Source organism: Puntigrus tetrazona, unplaced genomic scaffold, assembly GCF_018831695.1.
Source record: "Puntigrus tetrazona isolate hp1 unplaced genomic scaffold, ASM1883169v1 S000000649, whole genome shotgun sequence".
In the NCBI taxonomy this organism is placed as follows: Eukaryota; Metazoa; Chordata; class Actinopteri; order Cypriniformes; family Cyprinidae; genus Puntigrus; species Puntigrus tetrazona.
The window spans coordinates 18100-29595 of NW_025048270.1; the positions used below are offsets into that span (position 1 = coordinate 18100).

An 11496-nucleotide genomic window follows, 5' to 3' on the forward strand; every position below is an offset into this window, starting at 1 on the left:
GAGAACGCTGATCTGCTTCTCCATAGCCTCCAGCTCCGACACCAGCGAGTGCAGCTCGAGTGAGTCCTCCCCTGCACTCAAAGGTAGACCAGCAGTCGACATTGTTAAAGAGGATAAAAGTGTCAAACTTTAGAGGATAAAAGTGTCAAACTCCAATATTACTTTTGTGGGTAGTTTGGAGAGACAGCAGTGTGTTAGTGCCATCATGGGTCAGCAAAACTCAGCAAAAGTGTGTGTACAATTCCCATCTAAGTACACCACTTCAGTCCAACATTGCAAATCCTCATCAGCGTGCTGGTACTGTTGAGGAAGATGGAGGAGATAGCGTAATGAGTGAGAAGAAGAAGGTGATGAGGGAAAAAAAATGGAGGTTTTGGAAGAGGTTGGCCTGTTTCCACTTCTCTCGCCCAAGAGCTGGGAAGAGTGAGAAAGCTCAGGATGAGAAAGTGGAGCAAAGCGAGAAGCTGGAGCAGGCTGGATGTTCCAGGTGCTCTGATGGTAAATCACATCAACGTAACCTAAATGTGCATAGAATCGGAGCTCTGTGAATCAAAAAGTGTCTTAATGCTGCTCTTATGATTTATTCAAGTATTGTTTTTGCGATCGTTCAGTCTTTTGTCATTTCCGATCCTCTCTTTAGGTCAGATTTCTCTGCAGAACATCACATGTGATGTTCATCAGGAAGCTCCGAGCTCTAAAGTCCTCCCCTCCTCTTACTTGTTCGTTCATTCATTTCATTAGTTTGGTCAGTTATTTTATTTAATTGTTTTTGATTTATTGGAGTTGGGTGGAGGTTTCAATGGCTCACATGGGTGAAAGACGTGGTGAGTGTTTTATATTTCAGTTGTTTATTATTTGTGTTATTGGTATGTGATATCTGGTTAATATAATAGGACCTTTAGTTATTGTATGGATGAAATACTCCATCTTCAGGCCGCTCCAGATCCAGGAGTGCTGCTCTTCAGGAGATTGGGAGACGTGTCTCTGGTGACCACGACCAGGAACCGCTGCCAAACCAAACCCAGACTCCGAGTCAAGAGCTGCCTGGCTATATAGCACCTCTACCTTCTGAGTTGGCCGTTTCTGTGTCAGCGGATCAGACTAACAGGAAGAGGAAGTGGCAGAGCGGCAGTCAGGGAGATCAGCGTCCATCCACCTCATGCAGAAGACCTGCCAAACGCTCTCGCAGAGGTCAGAATAGACTTACATTAAAGAAATCAGGCTCAGATTATGAGAAGACTTGTTACTGAACAGTTTTAGATACTACAATGTGTTTTCTCTCGCAGACATTTCTTGTGATCTTATGTTACAGGAACATATGTGAAGGGTTCATTGCTGGGAAGAGGTGGATTCGGCTCTGTGTTTGCTGGGACACGCAGATCTGATGGACTGCCAGTAAGACATTTCCTTCTGTTATTCATTCAAGAAGCCTAAGAATTGAGATCAGTATATGTTATACAGGAGCTTGTTCTGTCTACAGGTTGCCATCAAATATGTATCTAAAGTCACGCCGCAGAGGAGACTGAAAGTTGTGAGTGAATCTGTTCTGTTTCTCATTGGTTTGAACACATCTGGATATAACGCAGCATTTGTCCCTTCAGGAAGGACATGGCCGGCTGCCGCTGGAGGTGGCATTGATGACTCTGGTGAATTCAGCTCCTGCCTGCCCCAATGTCCTGCAGCTCGTGGAGTGGTTTGACAGTCCCGCTCAATACATCATGATCCTGGAGCGTCCCGTTCCTTGCCAAGATCTCCAGAGTTTCTGTGAGGAGAACGGCTACCTGGATGAGAGCCTGGCAAAGAAAGTGCTGCTGCAGCTCATCAGCGCGTTGAAACACTGCGAGAGCCGCGGAGTCCTGCACCGGGACGTCAAGCCCCAGAACCTGCTGATTTCCACGGACTCACATGAAGTCAAGCTGCTGGACTTTGGCTGTGGAGACCTAGTAAAGGACTCCGGCCTACAGATGGTTTTCAGGTAGTTTTATCGTTACAGCAGGAAAGATCTCTCTACATCACTCTGTGGATGTGTTTGTACGTAGATGATGATCAAACAAAGAAAGCGTTGAAAGATATTTTGGACTGGAGTCTTTCTGTTGTTGCTGTGTCTCTCAGGCACTCTTCAGTCGCGCCTCCTGAATGGTTCGGTCAGCGTCGCTATCATGCAGGACCGGCTACTGTTTGGTCAGTCGGGGTGACTCTCTATAAAATCCTGTGCGGGTGGTTGCCCTTCAGAGTCACACGGAGAGTCACCTCCAAAGCATACTGCGCTTCCTCGAAAGCTGTCTACAGGCAAGAGACACAAATCCTGTGACGTTTGTTGTTTTGTGTTGCAGAACACAAGTGCTGTGTTGTGTGTAACAGAGTGCCGTCAGTTGATCAGCGCGTGTCTCAGTGCAGCGGCGGCAGATCGGCCCACTTTAGATGACATTGAGCTCCACCCCTGGTTAAACTGAACAGGTGGACAATGACTTTACAGAAATCACAATCACTGCGGTCTTTGGTTGGGTTGTATGGTCAGGATCAGTCTAGATAAATGGCTTGAATGATTTGTACTGACACAGAAACTGTAGAGAACAGCTTCCTCTGGGCACCAAAAGAAAAGAGGAGAAGAACATCAGCTTTCTCTCCTCTTCTTCAGTCTGTGAGGAGCTCTGTGTAGATGCTGGAGGAGCTGAATATGCAGCGCCAGCTGAAACCCGAGCTCTGATGGGATCAGATAGAAGCTAAATATAATTGTATATATGTATATATTAATTGTGTAAATAAATGTTTTGTTTTGTAATTAAAGTAGTACATTGTGCTTTTATAATTGAGACAGGGAAAAGCACCCGGGAAAATAAATAAAATCAAAGGTCAAATCTATCCTGTAGTTGATGACAAATAAATAAACATGCAAATGTTAAAGGAGAGAAACAACAGCACCCACCCACTTTGTTCTGAAATCCATTTTATGAGATTTTGAAAATGTCTAAAAGTTTTTCACAAACTAAAACAGCATTTAAACAGTATTTGGACAAATAATGTACCAAACTGTAACAGCTTTGTTGAGAGAAAGAACTACAGACCCATGCAGCATTGGATATGACATAATCAATTGAAAAACAGATCAATAAAAAAATAAAGAACCATTAATGCAAAATATATTTGACATTAATAGCAAAATATGCATATACTGTACATAAAAATGTTTAACTAGTTTTTGTAGGGAAATTGACTGTGACTACAGACATATTTTAAAATATGCATATACAATAATACAAACAATGTATTCATTAAAAAAGGCAAAATACAAAAAATTACAAAAACTTTGAGTGAAATTAAGGGTACAAATATGAAGTCAAATTTAAAATCAGAAATAAAATTATAGGTCAAATAGACAAGTAATTCATAATAAGCAAAAACTAACACATGAGCACTGAGACCGTATTATGGTAATACTTTGCTCCTTATCATAATGCAAAATATAAATTTCTGTCAGTATTGTCAATATTGTGAAGTAAAACACAATTGTGAAACTGTTCGGTATAGGTGACAATATCCACGTAGAATGTGAATAGCGATCAGTGAAAAAGTTTCATTCAAATTTAGTAATAATAAACTGAATTATATTGTTCATTGGTCCAAAACTAATATTGTTCTTGTTTTCATTTACGAAGCAAACAGGCCATTACAGTCCACTGTATTTTAACGGGGTCACATAATGCTATTTTAAAGATCATTATTTGGTGTAAGAGAATACGTTTATGTGTTTTTTTTCTACAAAGACCCTTGTATTTATACGTAGATGCCTCATTAGCGACTGTTTCTATGGGCCGCAGTATGTATGCCGTCCACCATATTGTTGCGGCCTTGACTTGGCTTAAAGGTAATGTACATTCTTCCGAGCCTGGTAACCTGATAACCTACTTGCAGAGGTAATGTTGTTACGCACAAAATAGGCATGATTTCCTGTACCCCACTGTGTGAGCGGAAGGCATGAGTGACAAACCGGTGCTACCAATACTTAAAATCGAATTTGGGGAACCACGTGATGCAGATTAACATCTTTTTGTCCTTTTGCGTAGAATCCTCCCTTTCTTTTGTTTCGCCCATATAGAAACCGCGTGCTTTGGACTTCTCTTTATGCTGCTAAATTATCCTGGTTACAACACGGAAGCTGCCATCAGTAACTCTTAAAGGGGACTGTTCGTGTCTGGTTTGGATGTGGTTTTAATGCCCGCTTCGAATGTATGTATTCTTTATTTCTGGGAGTAACGTTCAAGATCACCTCCCTTGTTCCCATTCGTTACACCTGTCTTTTTGTTTGTCTTCTTCCATTTCATTCTGTGAGTTTAGTTGATATTTACTTTTTCTTGATCGAATTGTTTGGTTTAAATTACCTTTTTGGATGTAACCTGATTTTGTATTTGATTTAAGTCTTTTTGTTTTCTCTTTTCTCTTTTGCCCCTGTTGGTGTGGCGTGGCTTTAATGTATTGTTTGTTATACTTTGTGGTTAACGTTGTAATTTTGTATTTATTTTGTTTGCTTCATTGCAGGAGCTGGGGTCCCACGGGTGGTTGGCTTTCTCTCCTGGTGGTGGTTCTTCTTGGTATACTGTGTAACACTGAGTATTTAGTAGTGTGATCTGAGTGCACAGGGGTGTGTGCGTGGAAGTGTGCCATCAGAAAACCGAACTCCTCTTGCCGCTGGAAGCTTCAGCCCTGCCGGATGTATGTGATTTATTGTAGGACCCCAATCTTAGATTATTTCTGTATTTGTATTCTTGTTTTGAAGCGGTGCTTTTTCTTTTGCGAAAGCATTTAAAATTTGTGTATTAATAAAATTTATACTTTTATATGCTACCCAAGTGTCTGGCCTAACTTCATATGAGGGATCCGAACCTGTCCAATTATAACTTTGTTCCCAGGAATAATCCCTAGGGTGGCGTAGTCGGAGTTAAGCGTTGCTGTTAAAAACTATACCCCTTCCGCCACATACTGTAGACAGCTTAAAAAAAAAGATAATTATATAAATAGTATTATATTTTGAATATTAATATTTGTAATAAAAATTCACTTCATTAAACGTTACAAGTACTCATGAAGCTGATGATATTTCTTACATATTACAATAGGGGCCTACAAAACAATTGAATTATACGAGGTTGGAGTGGTCCAACACAAGTAGTGGTCACTACAGGTCGGAAGAGGGGTTGTGTCAAATGGCAAATAAGACACATATATTTATGACGAGTGTAGGGACCCCAAGAAATATATATATTCTGTATTTAATACTATTCAAAAGTATTAATGTATGTATTTTATTTTTTTTTATGTTGGGAAAAAATAGCAAATAACCAACGTAGTTGGGTTCGGGTTATCCAATAGGAAAGTTTGTTCAGTGTAGGCATGCTAACGCCAGCCAATGACTGTTAAGCTTAATGTTGCGTGGTGGCGTGAGTCACGTAATAAGGAAGAACTCATCGCACATGGTGTGAGTGTGTGTTCCTGCAATCTGTCGTCAGTAACAGTCTATAATTCGTTCGGAGACTATTATATTTACTAAAATATAAGGCCCAAAGCGTTTTGTGACTATTCTTTTTTTTGTTTTGTGTTATTATTTAAAGTGTATATAATTTTATTTGACGTTTTTTATCCCGCGAGTCAACACTCCGATGCCGCGCGTGACGCTGGACGAAAGACCATAGAAACAGTTAAAATCTGGAACTCTCTTCGTGAATCGACCGAACTTCTTGGTGCGTGAGGGACTGAGGTGACTTTTGTGCTTCGCCGCGGAAAGTGGATCGGTTGCGTTCATCGTGTGTTCCTGACGTATCGTGACAGGACGTGGAGTGCGTAAGGAAGGAAGGATTGTTTCACAAATTCTCGTCGGAATAACGTAAGTGCCTTGTTTCCGTGAAGGATTACTGTGAATTCATCGCTTGTTTTAAGTGCACCAACGAACTGGGCCCCAACGAGTACGATCGATCGAACATTACCACTATTTGTTTTGCATATGGTTTGATTTAATTTGCATATTTGTAACATAATAAATATTTGTTATTCTTTTTCTTTACCACTTTGCAAATTTGTATTTTATTGTTTTTATCAAGTTAACATATTGGGGAATCGGAAAACTGAGTTTCTAAGAATTAAATGGAAAGAAAAAAACCGACCTAATTCACCAACTAATTGTCGGGGAACCACAAAGAGAAGTACTTACCTATGCTCTGCTGGACACCCAAAGCGACTCAACGTTCATTTTGGATGATCTCCTTGATGACTTAAATGCAAGCACTCAACTGGTGAAACTTAGACTTAGCACCATGACATCCGTTGATACCATCACTGGAAGTAAAAGGGTTTGTGGTCTGCAAGTTCGAGGACTTCAAGCAAGAAACTCTATTCAACTACGGCAAGCATATACTAGAGACTTCATTCCTGTTGACAAATCCTATATTCCAACCAAGACAACGGCATTGCAGTGGCCTCACCTCAAACATCTGGCTAACCAATTACCACCACTTCAGAATTGCGAGGTTGGACTGTTGATAGGATTTGACTGCCCATCAGCTCTAGCCCCTCTTGAAGTCATTATAGGGGGTACAAATGAACCCTTTGCTCAAAAAACCAAGCTCGGCTGGAGTATTATAGGTCTCTCTAATCCACATCTAGACAGACAGGGAAATCAGAGTTTCGTCCATCGAGTGGTAGTTAGAGAAATACCTGCTCCATCACCCATCGATGTCTTGAGAATTCTAGAGTCAGATTTCAATGAGAGAGGCTATGAGAATAAAAGTGTATCTCAGGAGGATGTTCGTTTCATACAGCATCTTAGTGCCAATATCAAACAGAAGGAAAATGGACATTATGAACTTCCTCTCCCTTTCAAATGTAGCGGCCAACCCTCACTGCCAAATAACAAGAGGTTAGCAGCTTCCCGCTTACAGCATCTGACGAAAGGACTCAAGTCTAACAAGCAATATTTTGATCACTACAAAGCCTTCATGGAGGAGAGCATTAACAAAGGTGATGCTGAACCAGCCCCAGTGATATCCGAAGGAGAGACTGTATGGTACATTCCACACCATGGGGTATGCCACCCTCAAAACCCAGATAAGCTGAGGGTCGTGTTCGATTGTTCAGCTAAATTTCATGGTATATCTCTAAACGACACTCTGCTGACCGGACCTGACTTAATTAACTCATTGGTGGGAGTACTCTGCCGATTCAGAAAGGAACAGGTTGCAGTCACTTGCGACATAGAAAGATGTTTCACTAGTTCTTTGTCCCTCCAGATGAACGCACAATTATCTAAGGTTTCAAACAAAACAAATGATTAGTTCAAATGAAAATGTCCTTTGTGAAGCTAAGTTGCTTGCAGAAAATAAAGCAACAGGAGATTGAAATGCAGCTAAAGCTAGAAGAGGAGAGGAAACAGTTACATCAGTTGCAAGTAAACAAAGAAGTAAAGATAGCAGCAGCTCGTGTTAAAGTGTATAATGATTTTGAAGGCACTATTCAGTGCGTTGATGAAAAAGGCTTTTCGAGACAAGCTGATGAGGTGGCCCAAAATTGGGGTAAATGATCCTACTGCCCTATGAGACTTCACTGAATTCCTACGAGGATGTGTCGAGGCGACTCCTCATGTTAAAGGACTAGCCATCCTAAATGATTGTGAGGAAAACTACAAGTTACTAAAGAAACTTCCTGAGTGGATAGTGCGCAAGTGGAATCGAATTGTGGTGGAAGAGCTAGACGCATCAGGGGACTATCCAAGTTTCAAGCATTTCACAGAGTTCCTGCAAAAGGAAACCAGAATAGTATGTAACCCCATCACGTCCCTGCTTTTTGTGAATCCGAAAAACTCAGATGAAAGGTTTCCCAAGCGAGCTAAGATTCTTAGCACGAAGGCTGATGTGAAAGATTGCAGCTTCAAAAGGCTTGAAACATTCAGTTCTAAACCAAAGGCATCATGCTTTGTCTGTAAAGATGAAAAACACAGCATTGCCCTATGTCCTACATTTGCAGAAAGAAACATCGAAGACAAGAAGGTCTCAGAAAGGGTCATATCGTTAAAGACTGTAAAAGACGACATAAATGTGGAACATGTGGCCGAAATCACCCTACCTGCTTGCATGAAGAAAGAAATAAAGTGCCTCCGAAAGACTTAAGGAAAACTTCTGTAGAGGTTCAAGCAAGTCAGGAACTGCACAAAGTCATGACCCATGCACTCACACAAAGTTCTTCTGCTACGTCCAGTATCGTGCCAGTCTTCATTTCTACAGTGGAAGAACCACAAAGAGAAGTACTTACCTATGCTCTGCTGGACACCCAAAGCGACTCAACGTTCATTTTGGATGATCTCCTTGATGACTTAAATGCAAGCACTCAACTGGTGAAACTTAGACTTAGCACCATGACATCCGTTGATACCATCACTGGAAGTAAAAGGGTTTGTGGTCTGCAAGTTCGAGGACTTCAAGCAAGAAACTCTATTCAACTACGGCAAGCATATACTAGAGACTTCATTCCTGTTGACAAATCCTATATTCCAACCAAGACAACGGCATTGCAGTGGCCTCACCTCAAACATCTGGCTAACCAATTACCACCACTTCAGAATTGCGAGGTTGGACTGTTGATAGGATTTGACTGCCCATCAGCTCTAGCCCTCTTTGAAGTCATTATAGGGGGTACAAATGAACCCTTTGCTCAAAAAACCAAGCTCGGCTGGAGTATTATAGGTCTCTCTAATCCACATCTAGACAGACAGGGAAATCAGAGTTTCGTCCATCAGAGTGGTAGTTAGAGAAATACCTGCTCCATCACCCATCGATGTCTTGAGAATTCTAGAGTCAGATTTCAATGAGAGAGGCTATGAGAATAAAAGTGTATCTCAGGAGGATGTTCGTTTCATACAGCATCTTAGTGCCAATATCAAACAGAAGGAAAATGGACATTATGAACTTCCTCTCCTTTCAAATGTAGCGGCCAACCTCACTGCCAAATAACAAGAGGTTAGCAGCTTCCCGCTTACAGCATCTGACAAGAAAGGACTCAAGTCTAACAAGCAATATTTTGATCACTACAAAGCCTTCATGGAGGAGAGCATTAACAAAGGTGATGCTGAACCAGCCCCAGTGATATCCGAAGGAGAGACTGTATGGTACATTCCACACCATGGGGTATGCCACCCTCAAAACCCAGATAAGCTGAGGGTCGTGTTCGATTGTTCAGCTAAATTTCATATATCTCTAAACGACACTCTGCTGACCGGACCTGACTTAATTAACTCATTAGTGGGAGTACTCTGCCGATTCAGAAAGGAACAGGTTGCAGTCACTTGCGACATAGAAAAGATGTTTCACTAGTTCTTTGTCCCTCCAGATGAACGCAATTATCTAAGGTTTCAACAAAACAAATGATTAGTTCAAATGAAAATGTCCCTTTGTGAAGCTAAGTTGCTTGCAGAAATAAAGCAACAGGAGATTGAAATGCAGCTAAAGCTAGAAGAGGAGAGGAAACAGTTACATCAGTTGCAAGTAAACAAAGAAGTAAAGATAGCAGCAGCTCGTGTTAAAGTGTATAATGATTTTGAAGGCACTATTCAGTGCGTTGATGAAAAAGGCTTTTCGAGACAAGCTGATGAGGTGGCCCAAAATTGGGGTAAATGATCCTACTGCCCTATGAGACTTCACTGAATTCCTACGAGGATGTGTCGAGGCGACTCCTCATGTTAAAGGACTAGCCATCCTAAATGATTGTGAGGAAAACTACAAGTTACTAAAGAAACTTCCTGAGTGGATAGTGCGCAAGTGGAATCGAATTGTGGTGGAAGAGCTAGACGCATCAGGGGACTATCCAAGTTTCAAGCATTTCACAGAGTTCCTGCAAAAGGAAACCAGAATAGTATGTAACCCCATCACGTCCCTGCTTTTGTGAATCCGAAAAACTCAGATGAAAGGTTTCCCAAGCGAGCTAAGATTCTTAGCACGAAGGCTGATGTGAAAGATTGCAGCTTCAAAAGGCTTGAAACATTCAGTTCTAAACCAAAGGCATCATGCTTTGTCTGTAAAGATGAAAAACACAGCATTGCCCTATGTCCTACATTTGCAGAAAGAAACATCGAAGACAAGAAGGCCTTCATCCAAGAAAATCATCTCTGCTTCGAATTGTGTCTCAGAAAGGGTCATATCGTTAAAGACTGTAAAAGACTGACATAAATGTGGAACATGTGGCGAAAATCACCCTACCTGCTTGCATGAAGAAAGAAATAAAGTGCCTCCGAAAGACTTAAGGAAAACTTCTGTAGAGGTTCAAGCAAGTCAGAACTGCACAAAGTCATGACCCATGCACTCACACAAAGTTCTTCTGCTACATCCAGTATCGTGCCAGTCTTCATTTCTACAGTGGAAGAACCACAAAGAGAAGTACTTACCTATGCTCTGCTGGACACCCAAAGCGACTCAACGTTCATTTTGGATGATCTCCTTGATGACTTAAATGCAAGCACTCAACTGGTGAAACTTAGACTTAGCACCATGACATCCGTTGATACCATCACTGGAAGTAAAAAGGGTTTGTGGTCTGCAAGTTCGAGGACTTCAAGCAAGAAACTCTATTCAACTACGGCAAGCATATACTAGAGACTTCATTCCTGTTGACAAATCCTATATTCCAACCAAGACAACGGCATTGCAGTGGCCTCACCTCAAACATCTGGCTAACCAATTACCACCACTTCAGAATTGCGAGGTTGGACTGTTGATAGGATTTGACTGCCCATCAGCTCTAGCCCCTCTTGAAGTCATTATAGGGGGTACAAATGAACCCTTTGCTCAAAAAAACCAAGCTCGGCTGGAGTATTATAGGTCTCTCTAATCCACATCTAGACAGACAGGGAAATCAGAGTTTCAGTCCATCGAGTGGTAGTTAGAGAAATACCTGCTCCATCACCCATCGATGTCTTGAGAATTCTAGAGTCAGATTTCAATGAGAGAGGCTATGAGAATAAAAGTGTATCTCAGGAGGATGTTCATTTCATACAGCATCTTAGTGCCAATATCAAACAGAAGGAAAATGGACATTATGAACTTCCTCTCCCTTTCAAATGTAGCGGCCAACCCTCACTGCCAAATAACAAGAGGTTAGCAGCTTCCCGCTTACAGCATCTGACGAAAGGACTCAAGTCTAACAAGCAATATTTTGATCACTACAAAGCCTTCATGGAGGAGAGCATTAACAAAGGTGATGCTGAACCAGCCCCAGTGATATCCGAAGGAGAGACTGTATGGTACATTCCACACCATGGGGTATGCCACCCTCAAAACCCAGATAAGCTGAGGGTCGTGTTCGATTGTTCAGCTAAATTTCGCGGTATATCTCTAAACGACACTCTGCTGACCGGACCTGACTTAATTAACTCATTAGTGGGAGTACTCTGCCGATTCAGAAAGGAACAGGTTGCAGTCACTTGCGACATAGAAAAGATGTTTCACCAGTTCTTTGTCCCTC

The 11496-nt window shown here is 41.5% G+C and overlaps 1 pseudogene; it reads left to right on the top strand.

Moving 5' to 3' along the window:
- Nucleotides 1–1097: 1097 nt before the first annotated feature.
- On the top strand, nt 1098–2668 carry LOC122334845 (annotated as a pseudogene).
- The last annotated feature ends 8828 nt before the right edge of the window (nt 2669–11496 follow it).